We start from the raw sequence: 21,740 nt of genomic DNA, 5'->3' as shown, positions 1-21,740 counted from the left end.
CCTTCCCTTGGCCGCAGAAAAATACTTTTCACTGTACTTTGGTACATGTGACAAAATATCAATCAATTCGCTGCCAAGACCTTAATCCTTCTTTTGTGTCTCCAGACTTGACTAGTCCAATACTCTCTTGGGTGGTCTCCCAGCTTTCACCCTCCATAAACCCAAGCTCATCCAAATGTTCCTGGTCACACCCTAACTTGCAGAATCCAGTGTATCTACCACCCTGTGTTCACTGACCAACACTGGCTCCCAGTCCAGTACAGCCTCAATATAAAAACTGCCATCTTGGTTTTCAAATCCCTCCAAGGCCTCTCCCCATTCTCCACCACTCCAATCACCACCAATCTCTAAGCTTTGACGGTCAAGGGTAAGCAAGTGAGTGGCAGCCAGGGGCGTGTTCTGCTCTCTCCAAGCTCCAGCTCTATTCACGGCCCTACCAAGGATATGGCAGACTCTACAATGTGAAGCAGTCACAATATACCGGTTTATATAAAAGCATTAATAAAACATTTCACATGCAATATCTGTATATTAATAGTAAATATTATAATTTAGATAGTAGGGCTGTGTAAAATTACTGCTATTGGCATCCTTCCATCTACAAGAGATGATAAACATACAGCAAATAATCAATTTGGCTGTTGGGGGGAGGGGGGGGGGGGGGGAAGAGTTTCATTTGGCACACCTTTGTGTATAGCTATGAAGGCTAATCCTGGAGATGCAGGTTCTGCCACAAGTACCATGCATGAAGCTGCCCAATGACACTGTGGATTATGGTTTTCAGCAACCGTTGCCTAGCTGCTGCAGCCACTAGTCATAACGCATGCGAGCCCAGAGGGAGTGTTGTCATTTTCCTCTTTCAACAGCTAGTAACTCTTAGGTACAATGGAGTCTTGAGCAACCCAATGAGTCATCAGGTTACAGCTATCTCACCATAAAGAACGTACTTGGGTGTGCAGCTGTCTTCCATTCTTCAGGCGACCCAATCCATCGAGGCTGCCTCTGCTCGACCAGTGCACTCACTTGGAAGTATTGCCTTTGAGAGTACTGCCACATTCCAGATTTTGTCCCATCAGGGTGTACCCATATGTCAGAGACAGCAAAGATGTAAACTCTGCTAATGAGCAGACAATCTCAGTCTTTCTTTTTTTTAAAAAAAAGTGTTACTGCAGAATACCCTGCTGTAGCCTTAAGATGTTTGCTCGTTAAAAAAATGAGACTCACCAGTGGGAAGGATAAAGGAGCAGTGGAAGCAAGAGCCAGAAAAGGCACACTCACTGGGTGGAGGCAGCCGACCAGATTCAAAAAATGTGTATGTGATGTCAGCAAGGAATAACACAGACTAGGCTGACAGCAGCAATGACAGGTGCCGTGGTTACTAATCCATTCCCAGGTTCGATTCCCACCTTGAGTCACTGTGTGCAGAGTCTGCACATTCTCCCTGTGTCTGCGTGGGCTTCCTCCGGGTGCTCCGGTTTCCTCCCACAAGTGCCAAAAGACATGCTGTTAGGTAATTTGGACATTCGGAATTCTCCCTCTGTGTACCCAAACAGGCGCCTGAGTGTAGCGACTAGGGGCTTTTCACAGTAACTTCATTGCAGTGTTAATGTAAGCCTATTTGTGACAATAAAAATTACTTTACTTGAAAAGCGGTCCTTCATCCAGAAATATTTGAGGACTACTGTTTTATACAACGAAGTGTACAATTGATACATTACTGTTAGCCATTCTACTCTGGATCCAAATATTCCCATCAAAACATCACTACAAGGCAGTACATCAGAAAACATTTCTATACTTTGCTGGCGATAGTTGCTCTTTAATGGAATACATCTCTATTTAGTCTGGAGTTATTTTAAACTTTAGTTGGTAAACAGAATATATATTTTTTCATTTTGTTACTAAGTTTACAAAGCAACTGTCAGGTATAAATCGAAAATTCCACATTGCACAGGGTGACCCTGCCATTCAACATCATGTCCTTCAGAGTTTTGCTCAGCTTTAAAAAATAAATTGTATTATATAAAAAAGGGTTCACAATGAGCCAATTTCAAATCACATTGACTGTCTATGTATACTCAGTAACAAAAAAAACACTTGACATTCTGACAGCACAACAAAGAGGCTGGTTTAGCACAGGGCTAAATCACCAGCTTTGAAAGCAGACCCAGGCAGGCCAGCAGCACAGTTCAATTCCCCTACCAGCCTCCCCGAACAGGCGCCGGAATGTGGCGACTAGGGGCTTTTCACAGTAACTTCATTTGAAGCCTACTTGTGACAATAAGCGATTTTCATTTCATTTTTCAAAGATCTTTCTAAGGACTAAGCTGCAGCAACTGAGAAAAATATCTGATGCAAACTGTGTTTGCATTTTACCCATATCCAAAAATATGTCAGCAAAAAGATACATCCCATAGCCACAAAGCATGTTTTCACTTCACCACAGATCCTGAAATTAGGAAGTGGTTTTCCTTTGGGCTGCAGGAATTACCTCCATTCCACTCTCCTCAGAAGCTACTTTTGAATGCTAGATTAGCTCTATTTGTCTATTTGAGTTTTGAACTATTTTAGGAACAGTGCTTGTTCGTGCTCCAACCCCAAGCTGGTCACGTGCAATGTGCTATTATAGACTGCTCAATGCTGTAGTCTTTGTTTTACCCAAAATACTAAAGTGACAACTCCATACAATAGTTATTTTAAACTTCCTTTGGAGACATGGAGACGGCACAATAGCTGTCATTATACAGGGACAAGACAAAAGATGACAAGTAATATTTTGAGGTTATTATCTCATTGTTGGAGGCATGCAAAACCAGTTTAGATAGCCAACTTAAAATACAAATTCAGCTTCATTATATTAAAATTACAATGTACTGCAAATAGACACCAAATGTCTTCAGTAACCCAATAAACTCCACAAGCATTTAGGCAAAACTCTTGAAAATCAACTTTGATGGACCGGACAGTGTCTGAATGACTGAAAACCCTCTCTCCGTAAGATTCTGTTTCTCAACTCTCAAATGGACAAGAAAACGCTTCAAATGAAGACCAAAGCTCTCCTAGGAGGACCTTGCTACCAACTGATCAGAATGATGGCAACTTTCCCATCTAGCTGCATCACACTTTGTCGCAATATCTTAAAGAGGAGAATGTGCGGCGGTAGTGAAGGGAAGAAGATGAAGCAAATCCTGCACTCCAAATACCACTACCATGTGGAATATCCTGCGTCATGTGTCCAAAAATATGTGGGTCAGGAAGCAATCTGCTCAGTCACAGGATCACCCATGGCAGAAACTTGCAAGACGTCATCCTTGAATCGAGGGAAAGCCAATAACAATATGAATAAATGAAAAGAACTCAAACAGACCATGACGTATTTAGAGATTTAACATGAAATTCTTGATGCCATACTCCGAAGAAAAGCATTCTTGTTGCAATGTAATTCTTTTTTTTTTAAAAAGAGTATTGAATTATTTTTTTTTCTAATTAAGGGGCAATTTAGCGTGGCCAATTCATCCACCCTGCACATCTTTTTGGGTTGTGGAGGTGAGACCCATGCAGACACGGGGAGAATGTGCAAACTCCACAGACAGTGACCTGGGGCCGGGTTCAAACCCAGGTCCTCAGCGCTGTTTGGCAGCTACCCACTGTGCCACCCACAATGCCATGAACATTTCTCAAATAGAAATATTAAAAATGAAGTTGGTTCGAGATGAACTAGAAATTGATTTACAGCTAGTGTGAAAATATAGCTCAAAAATATCCTCCAGCAGGTCGGAAAGAAGAAACACCAAGGCTATTTGTATTAATGACTTCATTCATCAGTAGACTGCAAGCCCCATTTGAAACTGAGCTTACCGCAATTCAGCTTGTCCCAGTTTTACAGAAACCAGAAAAGTTTAAACTAATTTCAAAGAGAAAAAAAGCACAACTCTGAACAGAGACAACTGATGTAGGATGATAGAAGAGGAATTGCTAACCTTAATCTTAAAATCAGGGGAGAGCTGTAATACAGTAACAGCACAATCAGCTTCTCACTGCAGGGGAGACAGGGCAGATTACACTAAAACTAAAATTACTGAGCCAATTTTTCTGCCAACAATATTCCTGACACCCCAAGATATGATTCCAAAATTGTATAAGGAATGTGTGTGGGATTGTCAACACGGTGGACAGCTTACTATTCAGCAAGATGAGGGCAAAAGCAAAACACTGTCGGCATTGAAAACCTGAATTAAAAACAAAAAAATGCTGAAAATACACAGGTCACACAACATCTGTGGAGCGAGAAACAGAATTAATATTTAATGTGACATTTCATCAAAACTAATGCTCAGTTACTTGGTCCACCAGATTTCCTTTCAAAGAACTGCGAGAATGTGGACCAATCTACAGTACTTATTTGAAGTCATCAAACTAGCCCAAATAACCCAATTTCTAAAAAATAAGTAAAAATTTGGATTAAATCGTACCAGTACCATTACATAAAATCTGTGAGAAACATATTTGGGAGTGCAACGAAAAAAGGGATTTCCTCACTTTATAATGGTTCTAAACAGACAGGAGAAAAATGTTGCCACATTGATTCCCTGGTTCACTGATAAAAGTCAACCAAGGTCAGATAGTACATAATGGAAAGTTAGCCAACAAGGCAAATTGAATGATGCAACACCTCCAGCTAAATTGGTGACTTATAGAATGATGTTCTTTCAGCCTCAGTTTGCACTGAGTGCGGAATTTGGATGCATTTGAGTGCTCTAATGAGAGTTTGGTGACTGAGGGATATTCAGGGTTCATTTTTATCTAAAGCCGAGTCTTTCTTTTATTTAGTTAATGAACTTCAAAGTTGCTGTTTGAGTTTAGAAGAAGGTGAGTTTTCAATCAGCTTTAATTAGAGGTTCTACTTGCAGCTGGAGCTTGTTAATTAATTAATTGGATTAGGCTAGTTTTTAATACGAGGTAGGTCCATTCAGTAGTCTGATGGCAGTAGGGAAGAAACTGTTCTTGAGTCGGTTGGTATGTGACCTCAAACTTTGGTATCTTTTTCCTGACGGAAGGAGGTAGAGGAGAATACGTCCGGGTGTGTGTGGCCCTTAATTATGCTGGCTGCCTTTCTGAGGCAGAGGGCATTATAGATAGAGTCAATGGATGGGAGGCTGGTTTGCGTGATGGACTGGGCTACATTCACGACCTTTTGTAGTTTCCTGCAGTCTTGGGCAGAGCAGGCTCCATACCAAGCTGTGATACAACCAGAAAGAACGCTTTCTATGGTGCATGTAGAAGTTGGTGAGGGTCGTAGCTGACATGCCAAATTTCCTTAGTCTTCTGAGAAAATAGTCGTTGATGGGCTTTCTTAACTATAGTGTCGGCATGGGGGGGACCAAGACAGGTGTACAGGTGATCTGTACACCTAAAAACTTGAAGCTCTCGACCCTTTGTACTTTGTTCCCATTGATGTAGACAGGGGCATGCATGTTCTCCGCTACACTTCCTGAAGTCAATGATAATATCCTTCATTTTGTTGACATTGAGGGAGAGATTATTGTCGTCGCACCAGTTCACAAGATTCTCTATCTCATTCCTTTACTCTGTCTCGTCATTGTTTGAAATCCGACCCACTACGGTGGTGTCATCAGCAAATTTGAAAATGGAGTTGGAGGGGAATTTGGCCACACAGTCATAGGTGTATAAGGAGTATAGTAGGGAGCTGAGGACACAGCCTTGTGGGGCACCGGTGTTGAGGATGATCGTGAAGGGTTGTTGCAGGTTTAAACAGGACATCGACAGGACGCAGAGCTGGGCTGATAAGTGGCAGATGGAGTTCAATCTTGATAAATGTGAAGTGATTCATTTTGGAAGGTCGAATTTGAATGCTTAATACAGGGTTCAAGGCAGGATTCTTGGCAGTGTGGAGGAACAGAGGGATCTTGGGGTCCACGTACATAGATCCCTCAAAGTTGCCACCCAGGTTGACAGGGTTGTCAAGAAGGCGTATGGTGTGTTGGCTTTCAACAGGGGGATTGAGTTTAAGAGCCACGAGGTTTTACTGCAACTTTATAAAACCCTAGTTAGACCACACTTGGAACATTGTGTCCAGTTCTGGTCACCTCATTATAGGAAGGATGTGGATGCTTTGGAGAGGGTACAGAGGAAATTTACCAGGATGCTGTCTGGACTGGATGGCATGTCTTATGAAAAAAGGTTGAGGGTGCTAGGGCTTTTTTCACTGGAGCGAAGAAGGTAGAGAGAGGTGACTTGACAGAGGTGTACAAGGTGATGAGAGGCATGGATATAGAGTGGATAGCCAGAGACTTTTCCCCAGGGTGGAAATGGCTGTCACGAGGGGACATAATCTTAAGGTGATTGGAGGAAGGTAGAGGGGAGATGTCAGAGGTCGGTTCTTTACAGAGAGTGGTGGGTGTGTGGAATGCACTTCCAGCAGAGTTGATGGAGTCAGTCATTAGGGACATTTAAGCGACACTTGGACAGCACTAAATTAAAGGGGTGTCGGATAGGTTTATCTTAGATTAGGATAAATGGTCGGCACAACATCGTGGGCTGAAGGGCCTGTACTGTGCTGCACTGTTCTATGTTCTATGAGATGTGACATTGGCGACAAAGATAAAGAGAGAGATATTTAGGATTGTGTCATGGCGCTTGCAAGGAATTGAGCCATTCGTCTGAAGCGTGATGCGAGCACTGTCAGCATGAAATGGAAAATGTGGCTACAGGAATTTGAAACACGCTGACAGTTGCAGTCTGTTTTTGGAGGGGTGACGATGGTTCAGAAAACATATTTTCCGTTAGAGGAGACAGTAAGAGGGGCAAACAAGTAGCCCAATTTGTAACCCATTTGAGGTGGGTTCAGCAGCATTGGATGGACAATTTTACAGCATGAAACTTGGTCCCACCTCTACCATTCAAAAGTTGAGATTAATGGAGCAGCACAACAGAATCCAGTTATATATAAATACTTGAGAGACACTGAGGAGACAATAAGCACGATCTACCGGCCACCCTGTCACAAAAAGCAGTGCGCTGCGTTGCAATTAACGGGCTCCCTCACCCCGCCTCATGAGATCCAACTCCATCTCTCAAGACGTCGCAATGTGAAGTCCGTCCATATCTCACTCCAATATGCAGTTCCTGGAGGTAATCAAGGCTTTGGTATCTACCCCCTCATCTTGGAGACCTCGGGTGAGCATAGTTCAGTGCTGTTCCTCACAAATAGGGACTAGCTGGAACGATACTCGTTGGAGTCCCCCAGGAGGTTTGAAACACCCAGGCACTTGTCCTCTGGGCAGGGAGCACCATGTCATTGCTGGTGTGAGTCTGGCACTGCCATCTGGGTGCCAGGCTGGCACTGCCAAGTTGGCATTTTTTGTGCAGCGGTAATCTAGACCGGGGATGCCCTGTGCACGTGATGGGGGGGCCGAGGACTCCCTCATAATGAGTTGGGGCTTTGGGGGGGTTCGGAGACTCAGTCGCTTCCTGCACTGTGGAGTTTCAGCGAGCAAGCTCCTCAGTAGAGGGAACAGGACTCAGATCGCACATCCCCACTGAGGCCCTGTATCTAACTGGAGTCGCCTTAGGTAGCGTTGTGTTTCTCAGCGCTGCAAGGTCTAGGAAACATGCAGCTAAATGTGCTCGCTATGGACATAGTTCCCATTTGGTTCGATCGCGCCCAGTGTTTCATATGTGACAGCTTGAGGCACTATGGAAAAGATGCCAGTGGCCTCGCCAAGGGAAAGATATGCAGAAAATTTAGAACTTCTACCCCACGGCGCCGAGGTCCCAGATTCGATTCCGGCTCTGGGTCACGGTCTGTGCGGAGCTCGCACATTCTCCCAGTGTTTGCGTGGGTTTCATCCCCACAACCCAAAAGATGTGCAGGGTAGCTGGCTTGGCCACACTAAATTGCCCCTTAATTGGAAAAAATGAATTGTGAATTTTAAAAAAAAGATATGCAGAAAACGTGGAGATACAGACCATCTTGTCAAGAAGTGAAAAGCAAAGCTGGTTTTTTAAATAAATTTAAGAGCTCCCAATTCATTTTTTCCTCAATTGAAGGACAATTTAGCAGGGATTGCTAGCGTATCTTCAGAGATAATGAGGCACACATTTTAGATACTGCCCGATTAACTCATTGTTCGAAGGTCACAGCTTCATTAAATTTTAAAAAGGTCATTATCCAGTTTTAAAATGTTTTAGGAAATTAGCCATTACAAGCCATTAGATTATTTATTCTCCCAGATCACAACTATGTTAGGACAGCACGGTAGCATTGTGGATAGCACAAATGCTTCACAGCTCCAGGGTCCCAGGTTCGATTCCGGCTTGGGCCACTGTCTGTGCGGAGTCTGCACATCCTCCCCGTGTGTGCGTGGGTTTCCTCCGGGTGCTCCGGTTTCCTCCCACAGTCCAAAGATGTGCAGGTTAGGTGGATTAGCCATGATAAATTGCCCTTAGTGTCCAAAATTGCCCTTAGTGTTGGGTGGGGTTACTGGGTTATGGGGAGAGGGTGGAGGTGTTGACCTTGGGTAGGGTGCTCTTTCTAAGAGCCAGTGCAGACTCGATGGGCCGAATGGCCTCCTTCTGCACAGTAAATCCTATGATCTATGAGCCAGAATCGAAAGATAGGGGTTGAGACTCCAGCTGCACAATAATAATAATAATATGTATTTGTGTCACAAATAGGTTTACATTAACGCTCGAACGAAGTTACTGTGAAAATCCCCTAGTCACCACACTCCAGCGCCTGTTCAGGTACACGGAGGGAGAATTCAGACGTCCAATTGACCGAACAAGCACGTCTTTCAGAACTTGAGGGAGGAAACCAGAGCACCTGGAGGAAACCCACGCAGACACAGGCAGAGCATGCAGATTCCACAAAGAGACAGAAACAGGAATCGAACCCAGGCACTGTGAAGCAACAGTGTTAACTAATGTGCTACCATGCCACCCATAAGGTGGTTCACATTGCTGAAAAACTAAACATCGCTGACCTGCTGTCACAATGACGGACGGAGAACAAAATAGATCCTGCAGGAGAGAAGGAAGTAGAATCATTTGTGCAGTTTGTGGCCATTCATGCTATACCCAGAGCATTGGCAGCTGGGAAATTGAAAGAATCCGACAAAGATCCAGAATTGGATGACATCAGATAGAGAATCTAAGCCGGAAATGGGAGAATTGCCCATTCTAGGCATATCGCTTTCCAAAATAACCTGTATACAACTGTTAAGTATTTTCAAAGACTTGTATCTGCCACAAAAGCTTAGACCTAGATTTGGGACATGCACGAGGATCACTTGAATGGTACATGCAAAATTTATGAATCAATATGTAGTGGCAAGGATAGAGAAAGATGTGGAACAGTTTGCTAAAACAAGTCATGGATACCAACTTGTCAGGAGACCTGAACCACCAGTACCAATATGTGATCAGCTAGATCATGGAGGGATGTAACAGCTGACTTCTTCGTCCAACTCCCATTAGGACAGTACATACTAATGGTGATCGACTACTGCAACCATTATCAAGTATGTTGTGATGAAGTCTGCAAAAGCAGAAAAAATTGTCTGCAGTAACAGAAATATTTGCAAGGTGTGGTCTCCCAATCATTCTTGCCCTGGCCAGAGGACAGTAGGAAACATGTATACACATTTTTTTAAATGGACAAGGCTTTATCCTGACTAGCCATGACTCATACCAGAGGAATTTCTAACCTTCAGGAAATGAGCAGGGACCTAAAAGAGGTCCTAATGCCCTCTGTGACTGCCTCCCATCAAATTCCAAAGAAATACGTTAACCCCCTTTTACATTTCTAATCTCTGGACTTCAGAGGTGGTAGAACCTGGAATATTGCCTTATGGGACTGATTGCTGTCTTTCACTGTTTGACCTCAGAAGAGAAACAGGAATTCAAGTAGCAGCCTGTCGCTATCTACCATTTATCATCTCTCAGGTAGCAGCAGAAAGTGCCCATGCCCAGCTTCACAATTGCCTGGCCCTCACCTACACAACTACTGGAGAACTGGAACTTGTGCCTCCAAAACAAATTCATCTCTACAAGACTTCTCCCGTCATGGAAATCCTCACTTCCGGAAAAACAGATCAACCTGCAGTCAGCCAAATACCCTCTTAAGGAATACGGCCTTAGACATTTCTGGACTCCAACTTGCAGAAAACCATTTTTTATTGTGGTCTTATCTCGTACCCCTTTCTCTCCCTCATTTATTGTCTTCCTGCAAAAGGGGGTAGACATTGCAAAACCCTTTTCCCTTTTCGTGGTGTGTGTGTGTATATAAAATAAACCAAGCTTTTTTTTTAAAAAACCTTCTCCTGAGTTTGCTGTGCAAGTTGTTCCTGTAGGATAGGAACACTCCAAACTCAAAGGTCAGGGAGCCTTCAAGGGTCAGGGAAACTATGTCACCACTCAAAGGGAGAAATCAGTAATCAAAACACACCTCCCTATGTAGACAGGTAGCAGAGTTGAAATCAAGGGTCTTAAATTAATCTCCCTCCTATGATAATAGGCTGGAATTCATTTCACAGACGTTTCAGATTATATGCGAGTCACAGGCATTCACCATCACACAACGACCCCAAAATGGTCACAGGCAAATGGGATGACAAACCAATCCTTAGAGAAATGATGAGGATTGTTCAGGGCGAGGGAAAAGACTGAAATGAGGCATTGCTGTCACATGGCCACCTACAAAGCAACTTCACACACTATGGTGGGCAGGAGTTATTGAATGCAAAACACACACCAAGATACCAGAGCAAAAGGGTTGATCAGGAGATTTGAGATATTGATACAGGGAAAAAGGAGTGCTGCAAATTTTATGCAGATCACAGAAGAGTACGTAAACAGTTTGATGTGATGCCTGGTGATGGAGTATTGCTGAGACGGGACCATTAAGACTGGTATACCATTTTACCCCAAGCTATACACTGTCTTCGCCAAGAAGGGAAACAGTGCGACGATGCAGTTGCCAGGAGTACTATATGACAGAAATTCTTCTTGTGTCAAAAATTATCACTGTGTCAAAGACACAGTAGCAGATGAAACAGATATAGGGGCTGAGGCAAAGTTGACATTCGGTAAACTAGCAGTCCAGGCCAGCAATGCTGAAGGCCAGCAGATAGTTGTCACCCGTCACCCAGAGGGAGAAACATCATTTCCAGAGTGACGTTGGCACTTCTTAATGTTACGATCCCAGCTGGTGTTACGACTGGACAAGTCAGATCCTAGGGTGGAACTAGGCCTGATAGAGCCCAACATTTATTTTTTGCTTTGAAACATGGAGGGCAGCTACTGAACAGAGTCATCTAGTAACTAACAGTAATCATCTTTATTAGTGTCACAATTAGGCTTCATTTACATTAACACTGCAATGATCACTGCTGCCTCACGTCACCGAGGTCCCAAGTTCGATCCCGGCTCTGGTTCGCTGTCCATGTGGAGTTCACACACTCCGTATTTGCGTGGGTTTCGCCCCCACAACCCAAAGATGTGCAGATTAGGTGGATTGGCCACGCTAAACTGCCCCTTTATTTTTAAAAAGTAATTGGATACTCTTAAAAAAAAATTAAACATTTTTTTTAAAACACTGCAATGAAGTTACTGTGAAAATCCCCTAGTCACCCCTAGTGACCCAAGCCGGGAATCAAACCCCGAACCCTGCCGCTGTGAAGTTTTAGCAAACGAACACAACTTTGAGTGAAGGTGCCGTTCTCTCCTCTCTTCCCCCAGCCAACTGGTCTCATTGGAATGTCTTTCACACAATGGTTTCCAATCTGAAGGCTCAAAGTACTCACTCTGGAATCTTCTTCCAAACAAATGCACCTCTCAGATGCCTTGCACAAAGATGCACCTCAGGGTTCCGATGTTCCTCTCCCCTGGAACGCCATGTGCATTCAAGCTTTGCCTTCCACTAACTCTCTCAGATATTCAGCATTACTCACAGAACACCACTGCTTCACAGACCCTTAGTAAAAAGAGTTACAGATCTTCAATCCGCTCTTGGATCGGACTTCTGATTGGCATATTTTGCTTTCAGCTTCCTGGAGCTTTCACCCTTTAAACTTGAGTCTGGAGTCTTCCTGTGCTCCTCACCCTAAACTTAACAGGATCCGTTCATGACCTATGTTCGTATACCTAGACTTAACTATCTTGGAACTTTTTCCCTGCTCCTTTTGAGTTTATTTTGGGGTTTGCTCCACGACCCTTTTCTTGTCCTGCCTGTTGTGGTACTTTCTGTGGAATGCTACGTCCAAATGAACTAAAACTGCTCTTGTTTCTCTGTATCTATGGGCCTCCTGTTATAAGGCAACCACACAGATTTTCCTGCTTTGTTTTAATTTCCTCAACCATTTCAAGAGTCATAAAATCTCATTAAAACATAGGGTATCAAAAAGCTCCAGGCCTGCAGTCTCCACTCCAATATGAAACTAACCAGTTTTTATTTGGTTCAGGGCAGCACGGTAGCATAGTGGTTAGCATCAATGCTTCACAGCTCCAGGGTCCCAGGTTCGATTCCCGGCTGGGTCACTGTCTGTGTGGAGTCTGCACGTCCTCCCAGTGTGTGCGTGGGTTTCCTCCGGGTGCTCCGGTTTCCTCCCACAGTCCAAAGATGTGCGGGTTAGGTGGATTGACCATGCTAAATTGCCCGTAGTGTCTTAAAAAGTAAGGTTAAGGGGGAGTTGTTGGGTTACGGGTATAGGGTGGATACATGAGTTTGAGTAGGGTGATCATTGCTCGGCACAACATCGAGGGCCGAAGGGCCTGTTCTGTGCTGTACTGTTCTAAATCTAAATCTAAACCCAGGTTTCACCTTTATAACCCACAAATAAAGTATATAAATTTAAATTAAAGCTACATCTTACTCCTAACACCCACAAATACAATTTACTTAAAAATCTTTCTATTTCCTAACACTTAACCCTGATGCGATGACCCAGGACAGCAGGCAGACACAGCGCAAAAGGGAGACCACCAACGCGAAATGCAGATCGAGAGATTTAGCAACGGAACATGAAATTGGAAATTATTTAAAGCAACAATTGAGAGTTAAAAAAGTGACTAAGTTTAAAAAAAACAGCAAATCCTGACATAAAGCTTGTGCCTAAATGTGATGTGTGTTGTGATTATGTTCAAAACAAAAATGGTGCACACCGAATGCTGTTCTCGTGATTTTGAAGTTCCCGTTTGTGACATGTGCAACCAGATGAGAAAGCAATTGGAGTGAATCATTGAACACTGAATTACAAACCAATATCACATTGGATGCCATAGTTAAGTAGTGAAAAAGAAAGCCAAAAATTCAGTTTACGCTTGAAGGAACAAAATAGCAGTTCCATATAGTGAAATACTGAAAAAAATAACTGTATTGGACTACGACACACTGAACTTTCCTGGCATTCATACATCTAAGTTAAGAAAATAATGAGTTGCTAAGTTTATCAAAAATCATTGCAGTGTGTTTCGTAAGGAATGGAGGAATGGAGTCTAAGCTGCAGAACCCCAGACAGAAAGTGATAAGGAAAATTTAACTGACTTGTAAATTGGAATGTTGAAATGAAGGAAGTTTGCCTTAATGTTGTTAGATTTTGAGAATTCATGTCACCATTTAGAAAGTTGCATCGGGGAATGACAAGTTCAGATGAAGAAAAAAAGTACAAGGATAACATGCTTTCAATGTTGTAAAGGAGGGGCATCATACGGATAATAAAATGCATTTGTCTACTTGCACTGTATCGCACGTGGCATACTGAAGATCAACCAAAGTCAGATAGCCCAAAACTAACAGGGCAAATTAAATGATACCTGCAGCTAAATCAGAGATTGAGTGTTCTTTCAGACCAAGATGTGACAGGTACAAATATAAGTCAACAAGAAAAATATCAAGAATGTTGCAATTTTAAATCACCAACTTAGAATGAGAGAATGGTTACAGCATAGGAGACAGTCATTCAGCCAGATGTGTCTATACTGACCCTCTGCAAGAGCAATTTACCGAGTGCCATTCTGGTCACCTCTTCCCCCATAGCCTTTTCTGCAAATCTTACCTTCAAATAATGATACAATTCTTTTTTGAAAATTACAACTGAATCTGACCCCAGCAGATTGAAGCAGTGCATTACAGATCCTAACCATTCATTGCGTGATTAAAGGTTTCTCATGTCTCATTGCTTCGTTTGCCAATTACTCTAAATTGGTGTCCTCTGGTTTGTGGTCCTTCCACCAATGAGAACAGTTTCTCTGTATCTTCTCTGTTCAGACCCTCGTGTGATAATGGAATTTTCAATATGTATCTTTGGGGAATATTGTATCATTCTATAAAGGCGGTGTAAATCATTTAACTAAGCTGGGTAAATAGAGACCACTCGACTGACAGAGTTGAGGGGAGAGGAGTGGAGACACTAAATGCACGAATGTGTAATGAAGCTACAGTCAAGTGCTTTTATAAGTAAGTTTAGGAATTTGCATTAGGAGATAGATAGACACCTTTTTTTCTCATTTATTAAATTCCAAAGGAGAATAAAAGGCTTTTACAGCTTGCAACGGTTTCATAAGTAAACCAGAGAAGATTAAACTTTATTTGACCCAAAGGTGGGGCAGTAGGAAAGACATGAAAACTTTTCCAGAATGTAAAAATGTTAGTTCAAAGGAGTGCTGGGAATAATGAAATTGAAGATGACGTATATGCAAGAGGAGATGTTGAGCCAATTTGGTGTTGTTGGCTATGTGGGGAAGGTCACCTGGAAACAGCTCTGGCTGGAAGATGGTGAAATTTGAATCAGCCATCCAGTCAAGTCAGAAAAGTCTTGGACTGCGAAAAGGAATCTTGTTCTGAAGTTCTTGGATTTCCAAAGCAGAGTGGAAGTGGGTTTGAGAGGTCATATGATATACTTTTATTAAAGTAACAGCTTTATTATTATTGGTTAATATTACTGGATTTCTAGGAGTGCTGCCTGGATGGTGTTTGAGGATCTGACCATGTAGAGATTTGTTTGGGGAGGGGTCAAAGACTATTTTTAACAGTGCAACTGTAATCTTGTGTGCTTAACTTCTCTTGTTAATAAATCTTTTACTTTTAATTTTTAACATCCCAGAAGTATTGCTGGACTTCTTGCTGTTGAGATCAGTACATTTTCATAAGAGAGAAATTGTGGTCTGTAAGCCTTTCCTTCTGGGATCTGATTTGCTTAATAATTAACATCTGCTGCAGTCATAACAACAATTCTGAATAGTTCTATCAAATCTCCTTCTCAAAATCTTCTCGAAGGAAAAAGAGTCCTATCTCCCCCAATCTTTTTAGGTCACTGAAGTTCCTCAACCCTGGAAGCATTTTTGTGGATCGTTTCTGCACTCTTGCCCATGGCTTCATATCTTTCCCAGATTATCCAGAACTGGGCGTAATACTCTCATAGAAGCTGAACCGGTGTTTACACAGATTTATCAGGACTTCCTTGCTTTTGTGCTTTATGCTCTTATTTATAAAACCTTGATGCCAAATGCTTTTTTAAAACTGCGCCCTCAACCGACCCTACCACCTTTAATAATTTGGGCAAATATATCCAAGTCTCTTTGTACCCATTTCCCTTTTTAAATTATACAGTTATTTTACATTACCTCTCCCGGTTCTTCCTATCAAAATCAATCTCTTCACGCTTCTCTTAATCTGACACATGTCCACCCATTCTACCAACCCGTCTACACCCTGTTGAAACTGAAAACCATTCTCCTTACTTCACAATACTTCAAAGTTTTGTATCATCTGCAAATTTTGAAAGTGCTCCCCGTACACCAAAGTCTAGGTCATTAATATATATTAATTAGTGCAGAGGGTCCAAACCCTGGGAAACCCCAATGTGAACTTTACTCCGGTCCGTGAAAAATATTTTCAACGACAGTTTCCTGTCACTGTGCCAATTTTGTATCTACGTTGCTGGTGTCATTTTTATTCCATGAGCAGGGGCCAGTTTAGCGCAGTTGGATGGACAGCTGGTTTGGTGATGCAGAGTGAGAAAAGCAGTGCAGGTTCAATTCCCGTATCAGCTGAGGTTATTCATGAAGGCCCCACCTTCTCAACCTTACCCCTTGCCTGAGGTGTAGTGAACCTCAGGTTAAATCACCACCAGTCAGTTCTCCCCTCAAAAGGGGAAAGCAGCCTATGGTCATCTTGGACTACAGTGACTTCACTTACTATTCCATGAGCTATAACTGTGCTCAAGATTCTATTGTGTGGCACTATATCAAATGCTTTTGGAAGTCCATGTCCCCACATGATCAGCAATACCCTCATCGATTCTCTGTTACCTCAAAAGACTCAAGCAATTTAGTTAAACACAATTTTCCCTGAGCAAATCTGTGCTGGCTTTCTTTAATTCACCTCCATTTGCCCAAGTGACTTTTAATTTTGTCCCGAAAAATCGTTTCTGAAAGGTTCCCCACCACAAGAGATTAAATTGACTGACCTGAAGTGCTCGGATTATCCTTGCACCTTTTAAACAAGGGTATAACATTTTCAATTCTCCAACACCACAACTGTACCCAAGGATGATTTGGAAAACTATGGACAATGCCTCCATAATTTCCACTCTTATTTCTCTTGAGTATCTTTGGATGCATCTCACCCCGTCTTGGTGACTTATCATGTACAGGTAGCCTACCTAATATCCTCCTGGTCAATTGCAAGCCCATCAAGTGTTTCAACTACCTCCTCTTTCCCCAAGACTTGTACCACCTTCTTTTTTATCGCTTATTGTCACAAGTAGGCTTCAATGATAGACAAACAGTCGTTAATTAAACAGATGCAGAAGGATGGCTGGGACGTATCACATACTTGGTAACTCGAGAGATTGGTTGACAAAACAAACTAAAATACAAGATCAAGAAACAGCGGTACTTTTGGTACATCAATTGGCGGGACTAATAGAACAAGTAAATGTGGTAAAACAGAAGAAGACAGAACTAGAGACGAGAGTGAAATGTCAAACAAATATCATAAAGGAATTAGAGTATAAATTGCATGAGGGAGGGGAAGGATGGGCCCGTGTCCGGACACGACTCCCTGCTCCCATATGATAGTATAGAACCAACTGCCCCTCTTAGTGAGGAGACTGAGGAGACGGTCGATGTGGCACCCATGAGTCGAGGGGGTACCTTGACAAACCCGACCGCCAGTTACAAACCATTCACCCCGGGAGAAAGACAACAGATTATGACCGTCCTGGGAAAACTTTAGCCCCAAAGCCAGAATGTAAACTTTTCGACGGAACTCAATGCCGTCTGGGTGGATCACCAACTGCACTTAAGAGACATTCACCAACTAGTAGGGGAAGAAGGCTGAGAAACAATGTAACTATTGTAATAAATGAGGCCATCTGGAAGCTGCCTGTTTCAGCAAACATGGCAAGCTGCCTAGAGGCCAAAATACCCTATCGGCTGCAGAGTCTAAGGAATGGGCAGAATGGAAGGAAAGCCAGAGCTGATGCACTGTGGCCCCTATTAAAAACAAAAGGGAAGGGAGAATTTGTGTGTCTGCACTAGTGGGGGGCCGACAATGTGAAATGCTGGTGGACACAGGAGCATCAGTCTCCATTACAAACCTCCCTCTCACTACCACCAATAAATCAATATTTTTACAGGGAATTGAGGGCACCAGAATGACTGCTTACTTGAGTACCACGCAGGTGGTAGAGATTGACAACATATACATACCTATGAAATTTTGTGTGTGTAAAAATAATGAAGGCACGATTTTGGGCAACGATATCATGAGGGAGTATGAAACTATAATTAATTGTAAGAAAGGAAAATTGACCTGGCCAAAGCCGGATGGTAGCAAGGGAAGGTATGGACAGATCGCCAATAACACTGGCACTGTCGGGTTGGCCACCATAACCACCAGGGAATGGACGAACTGGGAAAATATGGGGCCGTTTGCAGGTTAATAAGCAATGTTTGGGCAAAAAACAAATTAGACACCGGAAAAGCCAGCATCGACCCTATTAAGATTCACGGGCCAGAACATAAACCACACCGCCAATACCCGATCAAGACAGAAGCTAAAAAGGCGGTTGTGGATATAGCAGAAGGATTAGTAGAAAGGGGTATCCTCAGGGAAACCACCAGCACTACTAATTCTCCCACGTGGCCGGTTAGTTCTTCCCCAGGTTTCCACTGTCATCACAACATCAGGTCCCCTATTCCTACATGAAAAAACACAAAATAATCTGCAGTCCATAACTTTTTTTTAATTCTCCTCAGGGGGGGGGGGGGGAGGAAGAGAGAAGATTTTCTCCCTGCAAAGTTTTGAACGCAGAATCCATAATAGCTTTTAAAAGTGGAGCTGAATAAATGTTAACACAAAAACGTTAAACTTGAGTAGCGAAATAGTCTTAACTGATAAGACTGGAGAGCCAGTGCAGACATGAGCAGCAAGATGACCTTCATAAATGTGAAACATTTATTTTTTTATATTTATTCATATGATGTGGGTGTTGCTGGCTGGGCCAGTGTTGTTGGAACACCCACAGTGCTGATAGGAAGGATGTCCAGGTTTCGACCCAGTGACAGTAAAGGAACTGTGGATTAATCATTTGATTGCCTCCTTAAAATCAGTTAAGCATGGCTCCAGGAAGCCATGGTAGCTCAAACTTTCATGAGGGGCGGAATTTGGTCATGCAATGTTAATGTAAGCCTATCTGTGACATGAATAAAGATTATCAAATTCAAAAAGGACTGAATTGATTCCTTACCAATGCTATAATACACAATCTCTTTCAGAAGGTAATGGCATTCAACAAACAAAATAATTCCCATTATACAACACATGTATTTTAGGCATTCCCTCCAGTCCTACCACCCTTTCCATTTCAAGTGACAGTTTGCATGTATTATGAACTCTTGAGGTGACTAGTGCTTATCTTCAAAAGTATGGACAGGCTGGTGGAAGGGAAGAACATGTGGCAGATTGCAGGTGAAATTTAAGCAGAGAAAATTGTGATGTAATAAATTTAGGTTGCAACAACGAGAAGCAATATAGAAAAGGATACAATTCTAAAGGTGGGGCAGGAGCAGCAGAGCATGTGGTCTAATCACTTTTGGCAATAGAGCAGACTGAAAAAACACATGGGATCCTGGGCTTTCTAAAAGGAGGGATGGAGCTCAAAAGTAATGGTGAGCCTTTATAAAATACTGGTTGCACCTCAACTGGAACATTGCTCCCCACCCAAATCTGGGCACCACACTTTTAGGACGATGTGAAGGCTTTCGGAACAACGGAAAAGACTTACGAGAATGGCTCCAGATGGACTTCAGCCATTTGGATAGGTCGTCGTGCCAGGATTTTCTCCTTGGAGAAGAGAAGCTTGAAGGGATTTGACAGAGAGATTCAAAATTATCAAGGATCGGGATAGGAGTAGAAAATGCTCCCATTGGTGGAAAAATTATGAATTAAGGTGGATGGCAAAAGCAGCAAAAGAGTAAAAGAGTCATGTGCATGGAGAACCAACCAGCAAGCTAAATGCCTCCCTTCTTCCCCCCCCCCCCCCCCCCCCCCCCCGGTCCCACCCCACCCCACTCCCAACTGTGCTGTAACCATTCTATAATGAAAAAAAAGTTCCATCGTTTTCAAAGCAACACCCAGGCAAATTTCTCTCCATGTCCTTAAAAGATGAGTCAAGGACAATAATTACAACAGCTTATATTTAACACCGCCGACTTCCGGTGGAGGTAATGTGCTGAGCAGATGCACATCAGATGGCTCTCCTCCCAGTTGGACCCAACATAGTGAATTTATTTAAGTTTTTGGCCCAAAAAGCCACCTAAAATTCCCCCCAAATATAGAATGCATCAACAGCGCGAGAAGGAAGGAAGATGCTCGCAAAACAGCAGTTCGAGGGGACGACGGGAAGGCAGGGACACGAGCAGAATAAAGGGGCAGGAGCAACAGGCGAACAGACCAGCGGCCCCACGAGTCGGGGCGACTGCCTAGGCGAACCAGGAGGGGGAAAGACCGGCGACCCGAATGGCGGAGTAGGAGCGGACAACGCCATCCCTCCCCACACAGGGGGACGGATGGAGGAACATTTTTAAAAGAAAGGAACTGACAGCTATGAAGGAAGCTATGAAAACAAAGTTCCAGGTGATGGTGAAGGAGGAGTGATGGAAGCGATAGCCACCCTTCACTGCACGACAGACGGCGTGGGACGAAAGGTGGAGGCCCAGGAAGAAGAGAGATTCCATTTGATCTCTTATCTTCTCATTCAGCCTTTGCTTGATATGGCATGGCAGAGTAGTTTTCGTTTCGTCAACATTGCCCTGGCGATAAACCGGAAACTTAATGGAGATGTTCGATAACTTAGCAATGCTAAATATGGATCATCTTTACTGTCCATAGCCTTCTTCAGTAACTGCTCGACTATCTGAACACCTTTTTCTGCTTTGCCATTTGATTGCGGGTATAATGGACTTGACATTACATACTTAAAATAAGAATTAGGAGCAGGAGTAGGCCATCTAGCCTGCTCCACCATTCAATAAGATCATGGCTGATAGAACATAGAACATAGAACAGTACAGCACAGAACAGGCCCTTCGGCCCTCGATGTTGTGCCGAACAATGATCACCCTACTTAAACCCACGTAACCCGTATACCCATAACCCAACAATCCCCCCATTAACCTTACACTACGGGCAATTTAGCATGGCCAATCCACCTAACCCGCACATCTTTGGACTGTGGGAGGAAACCGGAGCACCCGGAGGAAACCCACGCACTTAACGGGGAGGACGTGCAGACTCCACACAGACAGTGACCCAGCCGGGAATCGAACCTGGGACCCTGGAGCTGTGAAGCATTGATGCTAACCACCATGCTACCGTGAGGCCCCTAAGATCTTTGTGGACTCAGTTCCACTTTCCGGCCCGAACACCATAACCCTTAATCCCATTATTCTTCAAACAACTATCTATCTTTATCTTAAAAACATTTAATGAAGGAGCCTCAACTGCTTCACTGGGCAAGAAATTCCATATATTCACAACCCTTTGGGTGAAGAGGTTCCTCCTAAACTCAGTCCGAAATCTACTTCCCCTTACTTTGAGGCTATGCCCCCTAGTTCTGCTTTCACCCACCAGTGGAAACAACCTGCCCGCATCTATCCTATCTATTCCCTTCATAATTTTATGTTTCTATAAGATCACCCCTCATCCTTCTAAATTCCAACGAGTACAGTCCCAGTCTACTCAACCTCTCCTCGTAATCCAACCCCTTCAGCTCTGGGATTAACTTAGTGAATCTCCTCTGCACACCCTCCAGCACCAGTACATCCTTTCTCAGGTAAGGAGACCAAAACTGAAAACAATACTCCAGGTTTGGCCTCACTAACACCTTATACAATTGCAACATAACCTCCCTAGTCTTAAATTCCATTCCTCTAGCAATGAAGGACAAAATTCCATTTGCCTTCTTAATCACCTGTTGCACCTGTAAACCAACTTTTTGCAACTCATGCACTAGCACACCCACGTCTCTCTGCACAGCAGCAGGTTTTAATATTTTGCCATTTAAATAATAATCCCTTTTGCTGTTATTCCTACCAAAATGGTTAACCTCACATTTGTCAACATTGTATTCCATCTGCCAGTCCCTAGCCCATTCACTTAACCTATCCAAATCCCTCTGCAGACTTCCGGTATCCTCTGCACTTTTTGCTTTACC

At 43.2% G+C, this 21,740-nt stretch overlaps 1 protein-coding gene across 7 annotated transcripts in view; it reads right to left on the bottom strand.

The window, feature by feature from the left end:
• LOC119954719 (disheveled-associated activator of morphogenesis 1-like) overlaps window positions 1–21,740 on the bottom strand; it is a 211,883-nt gene that overhangs the window by 142,455 nt on the left and 47,688 nt on the right. The window lies entirely within an intron of this gene.

The sequence above is a fragment of the Scyliorhinus canicula genome, chromosome 2 (genome assembly GCF_902713615.1).
Source record: "Scyliorhinus canicula chromosome 2, sScyCan1.1, whole genome shotgun sequence".
NCBI classification, from domain to species: domain Eukaryota; kingdom Metazoa; phylum Chordata; class Chondrichthyes; order Carcharhiniformes; family Scyliorhinidae; genus Scyliorhinus; species Scyliorhinus canicula.
This window is presented reverse-complemented; position numbering and strand designations above follow the sequence as displayed.